Source organism: Macaca fascicularis, chromosome 16 (genome assembly GCF_037993035.2).
Source record: "Macaca fascicularis isolate 582-1 chromosome 16, T2T-MFA8v1.1".
NCBI classification, from domain to species: domain Eukaryota; kingdom Metazoa; phylum Chordata; class Mammalia; order Primates; family Cercopithecidae; genus Macaca; species Macaca fascicularis.
The window spans coordinates 65,280,063-65,288,715 of NC_088390.1; the positions used below are offsets into that span (position 1 = coordinate 65,280,063).

General features: G+C 49.7%; 1 pseudogene; it reads right to left on the reverse strand.

Annotated features, from left to right (window-relative positions):
- Positions 1-6,897: 6,897 nt before the first annotated feature.
- Positions 6,898-8,417, reverse strand: LOC102115059 (SHC-transforming protein 1-like; annotated as a pseudogene).
- Between the last annotated feature and the right edge of the window lie 236 nt (positions 8,418-8,653).

Below are 8,653 nucleotides of genomic sequence, written 5' to 3' on the forward strand. Positions count from 1 at the left end.
CCCCTTTAATTTTTTTTCTCTCCTTTAATCTAATTTCTTCCAACTCCACCTTTGTTGTTACCGGCGTCACGCCCGGACCAGCCAATCCCCGCCACGCAATCAGCTTGTCAAAAAGCCTCGGCCGGCCCTGGGAAAGCAGGCCGCAGGCGCTGCCCCCCGGCGGCGGCGGGCAGCCGCGAGGGGAGCCCAGCACCCGGTTCTCGCTGCTCCGGGCGGCAGCGGAGCAGCCTCCGACGAGACGTCTCCCGGTTCACTAAACTGCAGGCCGGGGATGAAAGGCCTGGACGGGGTCCACCACCCACCCTCCCACTACCATGGCTGTGGTTGTCTGTCTTTGCCTCCCCTTTTCAGAGGAAAGGTTATCAGGACAGGACGCAGGGAGCCAGAAGACCATCTGAAGGAAGCCTGCTTCCAGCAGGCCCAGCCTCCAGCCACCGCTTCTGGGGCAGCGCCATTGCTCCTGGCTCTCAGGCTGCCAGTCTCCCACACCGAGGCTCTACTTCCCGCATCTCGGCCAGCTGGATCACCCAGCCCCTTTCGACTCTCCCCTGGCATGCAGCCTTCTCCTCCACTCGGCCTGCCTCTTTGCTGCTGTAATTCCTCTTGTCTCCTGGGAGAAATGAGATTGTTTTCCCAGGACTTCCAGATCCCACTTCTGTCACGTTTCACAAACAGGGAGGAAGCCCTGTCAAGATCTGGTGTGTCCTGTTTTTGTTTGTTTGTTTGTTTGTTTTTGGGGGCACTGGCATATAGGAGAGGCGGATTTACCACTCGTAGATTAATTTCAGCTTCTAGGCCCCTAACTTTGAGGACCTGCCCAAGACCCTGAACTTAATTTTGTTTTCATTTTTTTTTTTTTTTTTTTTTTGTCAAAAGAGCCACCGACCACCTACCCCTCACCCCGCAATTGCACATGTTTCTGGCCTTACAAACCCAGATTGGCCCTTGGAATATACACAGGGCAATTTGTGTAGGATCACACTGCACTAAAAGTGAGGCATGGTGGGCTAGGCGTACTGGCTCACACCTGTAATCCCAGCACTTTGGGAGACCCAGACAGGAGGTCTTAAGTGATTAAGCCCAGGAGTTCAAGATCAGCTTAGACAACATAGCAAGACCCTGCCTCTACAAACACACACACACACCCTATTATAATACGTTAAAAAAAAAAAAAAAAAAAAAGGAAAAGTGAGGCATAGAACTGACTTGTTTTGACTAGGAAAGAGCAAAGGGTTTGGAATCCAAAGTTTCAGTTTCCCCACCTTCTTAATAGTGTGTGAATCTGAGTGTCTTATTAACTTTCCCTGGTCCCAGTTTCCATATCTGTAAAATTAGAATAGCAATCTTATTTACTTTGCTTCTCTCACCAGGAATCAAAAGGTCAAATGAGATGATGTATGTAAAAGTCCTCCACAGATGGCACTTGCCACATTACAGTGAGAGAACCTGAGACCCCCCCCCACCAACAACGTTCCAAATCTTCCACAAGCAGATCTGGAGTCCAGGTGTCCTGGCTTCTGGCCCCGAACTTTTTGGCTGGACCAAGGGGCTTTTTGGTAAAATGCTTTGGAATAAAACAGGATGAACATGAATCATAAGAATGAGTATTTATTGATTCCTTGGGCAGCAAAAACTATGGCTGGCACCCTTCCCACTTGGAAACCAATTGGCTTGTTTTACATCTGTTTCATCTGTGGTGAGGTCAGGAGTCCAAGACTTGGGCTAAGGGCCAGAGTATGAGGGAATCTGCCCTTGTCCCTTTTTCTTTGCCCCCTTTCCTAGTTCATCTCCCTCCCCACCCTCCAGCCTTCCAGCATGTGCCTTGAAGCAGAGCGCTGGCACTCAATAACCCTAGCCCAGGCTGGTGACAAAGCAGGATCCTAGCTACACAATTTCCACTTGGCCTCAGCATTTCCCCAGGTTGCCAGCATCCAAGCACCAGCTTATATAAAACCCCCAGAGTACCTGGAATGCGTTAACCAAAGTGTGGTACTTAAATTCCCGGTCTACGGGGAGTAATTTTAGATGGTATACCAATATTTTCAGATTTATATATTTTAATATGTATTGGAAATGTTCTGTTTTTAAATATTTATTTAAGATGGTAGAAAGACACACGTGTTTGGGCCAAGAATGTTACTGTCCCTTGTTACTTTTTTTTTTTTTTTGAGACAGAATTTGACTTACTGCAACCCCCGCCTCAAGCGATTCTCCTGCCTCCGCCTCCCGAGTAGCTGGAATTACAGGCATGCGCCACCACACCTGGCTAATTTTGTAGTTTTAGTAGAGATGGGGTTTCTCCATGTTGGTCAGGCTGGTCTTGAACTCCCGACCTCAGGGGATCTGCCCGCCTTGGCCTCCCAATGTGCTGGGATTGCAGAAGACTGTGCCCGGCCTGTCCCTTTTTGTTTTTTGAGTCTCGTTCTGTCGCCCAGGCTGGAGTGCAGTGGTGCAATCTTGGCTCACTACAAGCTCCGCCTCCTGGGTTCACGCCATTCTCCTGCCTCAGCCTCCCAAGTAGCTGGGACTACAGGCGCCCACCACCACACCCGGCTAATTTTTTGTATTTTTAGTAGAGACAGGGTTTCACTGTGTTAGCCAGGATGATCTCGATCTCCTGACCTCGTGATCTGCCCGCCTCGGCCTCCCAGAGTGCTAGGATTACAGGCGTGAGCCACCGTGCCCGGCCCCCTTGTTATTTTTTTTTATTGCTGTGTAAATTAGAGATAGTAAAGTACACACACTTTAAGTATACAACTTTTTTTTTTTCCTTTTTTGAGATTGAGCTTTGCTCTTGTCACCCAGACTGGAGTGCAATGGCACGATCTTGGCTCACTGCAACCTCTACCTCCCTGGTTCAGCAATTCTGCCTCAGCCTCCTGAGTAGCTGGGATTAGAGGCATGCACCACCACACCCAGCTAATTTTTTTTGTATTTTTATTTATAATATTCTATTTTTAGTTATTTTTTTTAGATTGAGTCTCACTCTGTTACCCAGGCTGGAGTGCAGTGGCACGATCTCAGATCACTGCAACCTCTGCCTCCCAGGTTCAGGCGATTCTCCTGTCTCAGCCTCCTGAGTAGCTGGGATTACAGGCGACCACCACAATGCCCGGCTAATTTTTGTATTTTTAGTAAAGATCGGGTTTCGTCATGTTGGCCAGACTGATTTCGAACCCCTCACCTCAGGTGATCTGCCTGTATCAGCCTCCTAAAGTGCTGGGATTATAGGCAGGAGCCACCCAAACCAGCCTAAGTATACAGCTTGATGAACTTTTAGGTATGTGTATTTAGTATCATATTACATATATGCATACCATGTAACCAGCACCCAGGTCAAAATATCAAATATTTCTAGTACTTCGCAAGTTTTTTTTTGAGATGGAGTCTCGCTCTGTCACTCAGGCAGGAGTGCAGTGGTGCCATCTCAGCTCACTGCAAGCTCCACCTCCCGAGATCACGCCATTCTCCTACCTTAGCCTCCCGAGTAGCTGGGACTACAGGCGCCCGCCACCACGACCGGTTAATTTTTTCTTTTTCTTTTTTTTTTTTTGTATTTTTAGTAGAGATGGGGTTTCACCATGTTATAGCCAGGATGGTCTTGATCTCCTGACCTCGTGATCCGCCCACCTCGGCCTCCCAAAGTGCTGGGATTATAGGCATGAGCCACCGCGCCTAGTGCATTTAGCAAGTTTACTCAGTCAGTATTCCCCTCCAAATGTGATCACTGTTCTGAGCTCTATCACCATTATCACCATAGATCAGTTTTGCCTGTTTTTGTAGTATTTCCATTGTATAAATATACCACAATTTATCCATTCTACATTTATTTATTTATTTTAAAGATGAAGTCTTGCTATGTTGCCCTGACTGGTCTTGAACTCTTGAACTCCTGGTTTTTGTTTTTGTTTTTTTTTGAGACAAAGTTTTGCTCTTGTTGTCCAGGCTAGAGTGCAATGGCATGATCTTGGCTCACTGCAACCTCTGCCTCCCGGGTTCAAGCGATTCTCCTGCCTCAGCCTCCCAAGTAGCTGGGATTACAGGCATGAGCCACCACACTTGGCTAATTTTGTATTTTCAGTAGAGACGGGGTCTCTCCATGTTGGTCAGGCTGGTCTTGAACTCCCGACCTCAGGTGATCTGCCTGCCTCAGCCTCCCAAAGTGCTGGGATTATAGGCGTGAGCCACTGTGCCCGGACTTGTTTTTTTCTTGAGACAGAGTCTTGCTCTGTCACCCAGGCTGTAGTACAGTGGTGTGATCTTGGCTCACTGTAACCTCCACCTCCCAGGCTCAAGCCATTCTCATGCCTCAGCCTCCCAAGTAGCTGGGACTACAGACCTGCACCACCATGCCTGGCCAATGTTTTGTATTTTTAGTAGAGACTGGATTTCATCATGTTACCCAGGCTGGTCTTGAACTCCTGAGCTCGGGCAATCCGCCTGCCTCCACCTCCCAAACTGCTAGGATTACAGGCGTGAGCCACCGCACCCGACCATAAGTTCAAATTAATTAAAATTAAATAAAATGGAAAATTCAGTTCCTCAGTCACATTTGCCATATATCAAGTGCTCCATGGCTGTATGTGTCTAGTGGCTACCTTACTGGATAGTAGAGATATAGAACATTTTCTAGGCCGGGTGCAGTGGTTCACGCCTGTAATCCCAGCACTTTGAGAGACTGAGGCGGGTGGATCACCAGAGGTCAGGAGTTCGAGATCAGCCTGGCCAACAGGGTGAAACCCTATCTGTACTAAAAATACAAAAATTAGCCTGGCGTGGTGGCAAGCACCTGTAATCCCAGCTACTCAGCAGGCTGAGGCAAGAGAATCACTTGAACCCGGGAGGCGGAGGTTGCAGTGAGTTGAGATCCCACCACTGTACTCTAGCCTGGGCGACACAGCAAGACTCTGTCTCAAAAAAAAAAAAAAAAAAAGAAAGAATAGAGTGTGGTGATTTAGGGTACATGGTGTGAGGGGATGGCAGGATATGAAGGAAAGGGGAACTGAGTAGAGCTCTTGGAGGTAAAACTCACAAAAATGTAGGGCCGCCTCTGACCTACTCCACCTGCAATTTTTATTTTTTATTTTCTAATTTTTAATTTTTAGAAGAAATATGGACTTTAATGAAGAGTTTTCCCTTTGGTACAAGTGAGACCCATGGAAACATCCCAACAACAATAAAAGGAGGCCTTTATCCACAAGGGCTAAAGAGAAAGCCCGGCTTGCTGTTGTGTGGCCATTCCAGGCCTAGGCAGGGCTGGACCTGTAGAAGGTACTCAGGAACTGCAGGTTTTGCATTTCCCCTCTGTGAAACGAACATGCATTCCCGCAAACTTCTGCCTCCCAGCCTCGTTGTAAGAGGCCCAAGTTTTTCTAGTCCTAGCTGGAAATCAATTTCATCTGCCTCAGGTCTCTGATATAAATAATAATGCTGCTGATCCCTGTTACCTCACAGGCCTGGGCAACGAAAATGCTGAGAGCTGTAAAAGGTCTTGGAAAATTCAAAAAGGTGATGTATAAATGTAATAATTGATTATCATTTTGTGCTCAAGAATAAGCCATGGAAAACAAAATTAGGAAAGTAAGTCCATATCCCTAAAATGTATGCATATAGAATTTTAAAAGAATGCAGTTCTTGCAGATGGTATTCAGGCATGGTCTACTGCTTTAGAGTCTCAATGCCCTTTTTCCCGCCTCCACAAAACCCACCTGGGAGAGTTTACTGCACAGGAAGCCCAAATTCAGTCACCCCACCCCTCCTTTCTCAGAAAGGGAGGCAGGGCAGAGGCTCCAGGAGGAAGGGCTACATTTTGGCTGTAGAGTACAATAGGCATGCATCATGGGAGGGTGGGGTTTATGAAATGTGTATACAGACTCCTTGGATTGAGGGGCCCCGGCCAGGAGGCACTGAGCAAGGGAGGGATCCATCTTCCCCCTGGCTGGGAGCGGGGCTCTGGGGCAATCTCTAAGGGTTGCATATCCCCAGGGAGAGGGGATAGCTGCCACTCCTGCCTCTGTTCTCCCAACCCAAACCAGAGAGGGTGTTGAGCAAGGAGAAAACAGGGTCCCAGAGGCCAAGAAGGTGTCAGCATCCCTGTCATAGAACTCAGGGACCCATGAACTCTTTTTTTTTTTTGAGATGGAATCTTGCTCTGTCGCCCAGGCGGGAGTGCAATGGTACAATATTGGCTCACTGCACCCTCCACCTCTCGGGTTCAAGGGATTCTCCTGCCTCAGCCTCCTTAATAACTAGGATTATAGGTGCACACCACCACACCCAGCTAATTTTGTATTTTTAGTAGAGGCGGGGTTTCACCATGTTGGCCAGACTGGTCTTGAACTCCTGACCTGAAGTGATCCACCCGCCTTGGCCTCCCAAAGTGCTGAGATTACAGCGTGAGCCACCACATCTGGCATGAACTGTTTGCATAAAATGTCTTCAGACCTAGGAGATGGTCAAAGGCACAAAGTTTAAACATGGGGTGGGGGTTGTGGAGGGGGTACAACACAGAGCTCAGGGGTGTGATTTGTTCCCCCTTGCCCAGAAGGGTGACTGCTCCACTGGGCCTATCACCACAGGACATTTTCCATGACAAGCACTCACCTTCTTGGGGAAGGGGCATCAGGTTGGCATGGGGAAGGGGCATCAGATTGGCACAGGAAAGGCCTAGGTAAGGGGCCACTCTGTCCATTAATACTTCGGTGATTAATGTTTGGGGAGAAGCAGGATTCTCCCCCAGGCTTCTGACTCAAGCTGTCTCACTTAGCTGGATACTAAACCTGGTGTCCACACTACTCTCAGCTCTGACACAAGGCCAAACCCACAAAACACTCCCAAATGGGGTCCCCAGAGTTAGGGAATAGGGTGGAATCTTCTGGAAGAGAGTGCTGGGGCAGATCACAGTTTCGGCTCCACAGGTTGCTATAGATACAGTTCACTGCCTGCAGAGATGATGGGCCAGTGATTGTCCATGTGGTAGCTGATGAGGTGACTGACACTCTCTCTTTTTATTTATTTTTATTTTTATTTTTTTGAGACAGAGTCTCTCTCTGTTGCCCAGGCTGGAGTGCAATGGCACTATCTCGGTTCACTGCAAGCTCCGCCTCCCAGGTTTACGCCATTCTCCTGCCTCAGCCTCCTGAGTAGCTGGGACTACAGGTGCCTGCCACCATGCCCAGCTAATTTTTTTGTATTTTTAGTAGAGACGGGGTTCCACATTGTTAGCCAGGATGGTCTCGATCTCCTGACCTCGTGATCCGCCCGCCTTGGCCTCCCAAAGTGCTGGGACTGACACTCTCAAAGCAGTGATCCTTTGTCCAAACCAGTCCTTCAGGGTCCACCAGTAGCAGATGCTTGGGCTGCCCACTCTGCAAGCCAGTAAGCACATACTGGCCTTGGTCGTGCTCTCCTGCACCAGGAAGTCCCCGTGGAGCTGTGGCAATGCCTCAGCCTCTTGCTGGCTCAGCTCCCCATGGAACCAGGGCTCCCCTTGGAGCTGCTCAGCCACAGACACTGCTGGGGAGGGGGAGGCACCCAAAGAGCATCGTTAAAGGGCTTCATGTCAAAGAGGTCCCAGGGTGCGCTGCCACTGATGGCAGGATGGGGGGCCCAGTACCACCTTCTTCTTGCTGGGCCTTGTCTGGGTTCTGGATGTTGACACAGGAGGGATCACTAGAGATCTCTCTGCCTGCTGGACAGGGTGGTGGAGGTAGCATCTGTTATGTGGACTTCTGGATCTCCCCCAGCAGGCTGTCCCGCAGGCAGTGTAGCTCCCAAGTGGCTGGGGGACCAGACACTGGGTGGAGTGGGTCAAGCAGCCTCTGAAGCGGCTCCTTCCCGAAGCCTCATGTCTACCAACTCCCCAGGAGGAGGTTCCTTCCCTGGGACGTCATTGTAGTGCTAATGGTCAGGTGGCTCTTCCTCCTCCTCCTCATCCCAAGCTGATCCATCAAAGCCAGCCATCCTGTCATGGGGGTGACCCGTTGGGGTGGGTTCCTGAGGTATTGTTTGAAGCACAACTCAAAGGCCTGGTCAATGGTGCTGATGACATCCTGGGAAGGCCTTTGGGACACTCCAGAATGTGGCAGGCTCTCTGATTCACAGGGTCTTTGGCAACGTAGGCAACATCCTCAGTTGTGTCCTGTTGGCAGTCTGCGGCCATGAAGTTGAGGCTACTGGTGGAAACCGTGAGAGTGATTGGCATTCCAGCAAATTTCAGGTTACTCCTTCCCAGGATAGAGCTGAGCAGGCAGCTACAGGGCTTTCTCCTCCTTGTCACCCTCTTAGTGTGTGTGCCCTCTTAGTGTGTGCACCCTCTTAGATGCACAGCATCACACACCAGACTGATGGCCTGCCTCCCTGAGTGACCTGAGTTGGGTGTTGAAGTTGAGGGCACGCATTGATTGCAGGACCTCCATATAGCCCGTGGAAGTGAGCCTGGGCCATTAGCATCCTCTGCTACAACAGCTGTGGATTGGAGCTAGCAAAATGAGGACGGGAAGGAAGTGGTCTCAGTGGATGCAGAGCAGGGCCAAGAGGCAGAGCAAACCAGGGCCTCATGGAGTCTCCGCATCGCACTGCGGGCCGATTTGGTTCCAGATCACACCACTGCCTGCTTAGGTCACCACTCCAACTTTCTCCTCTGGCCCTGCCT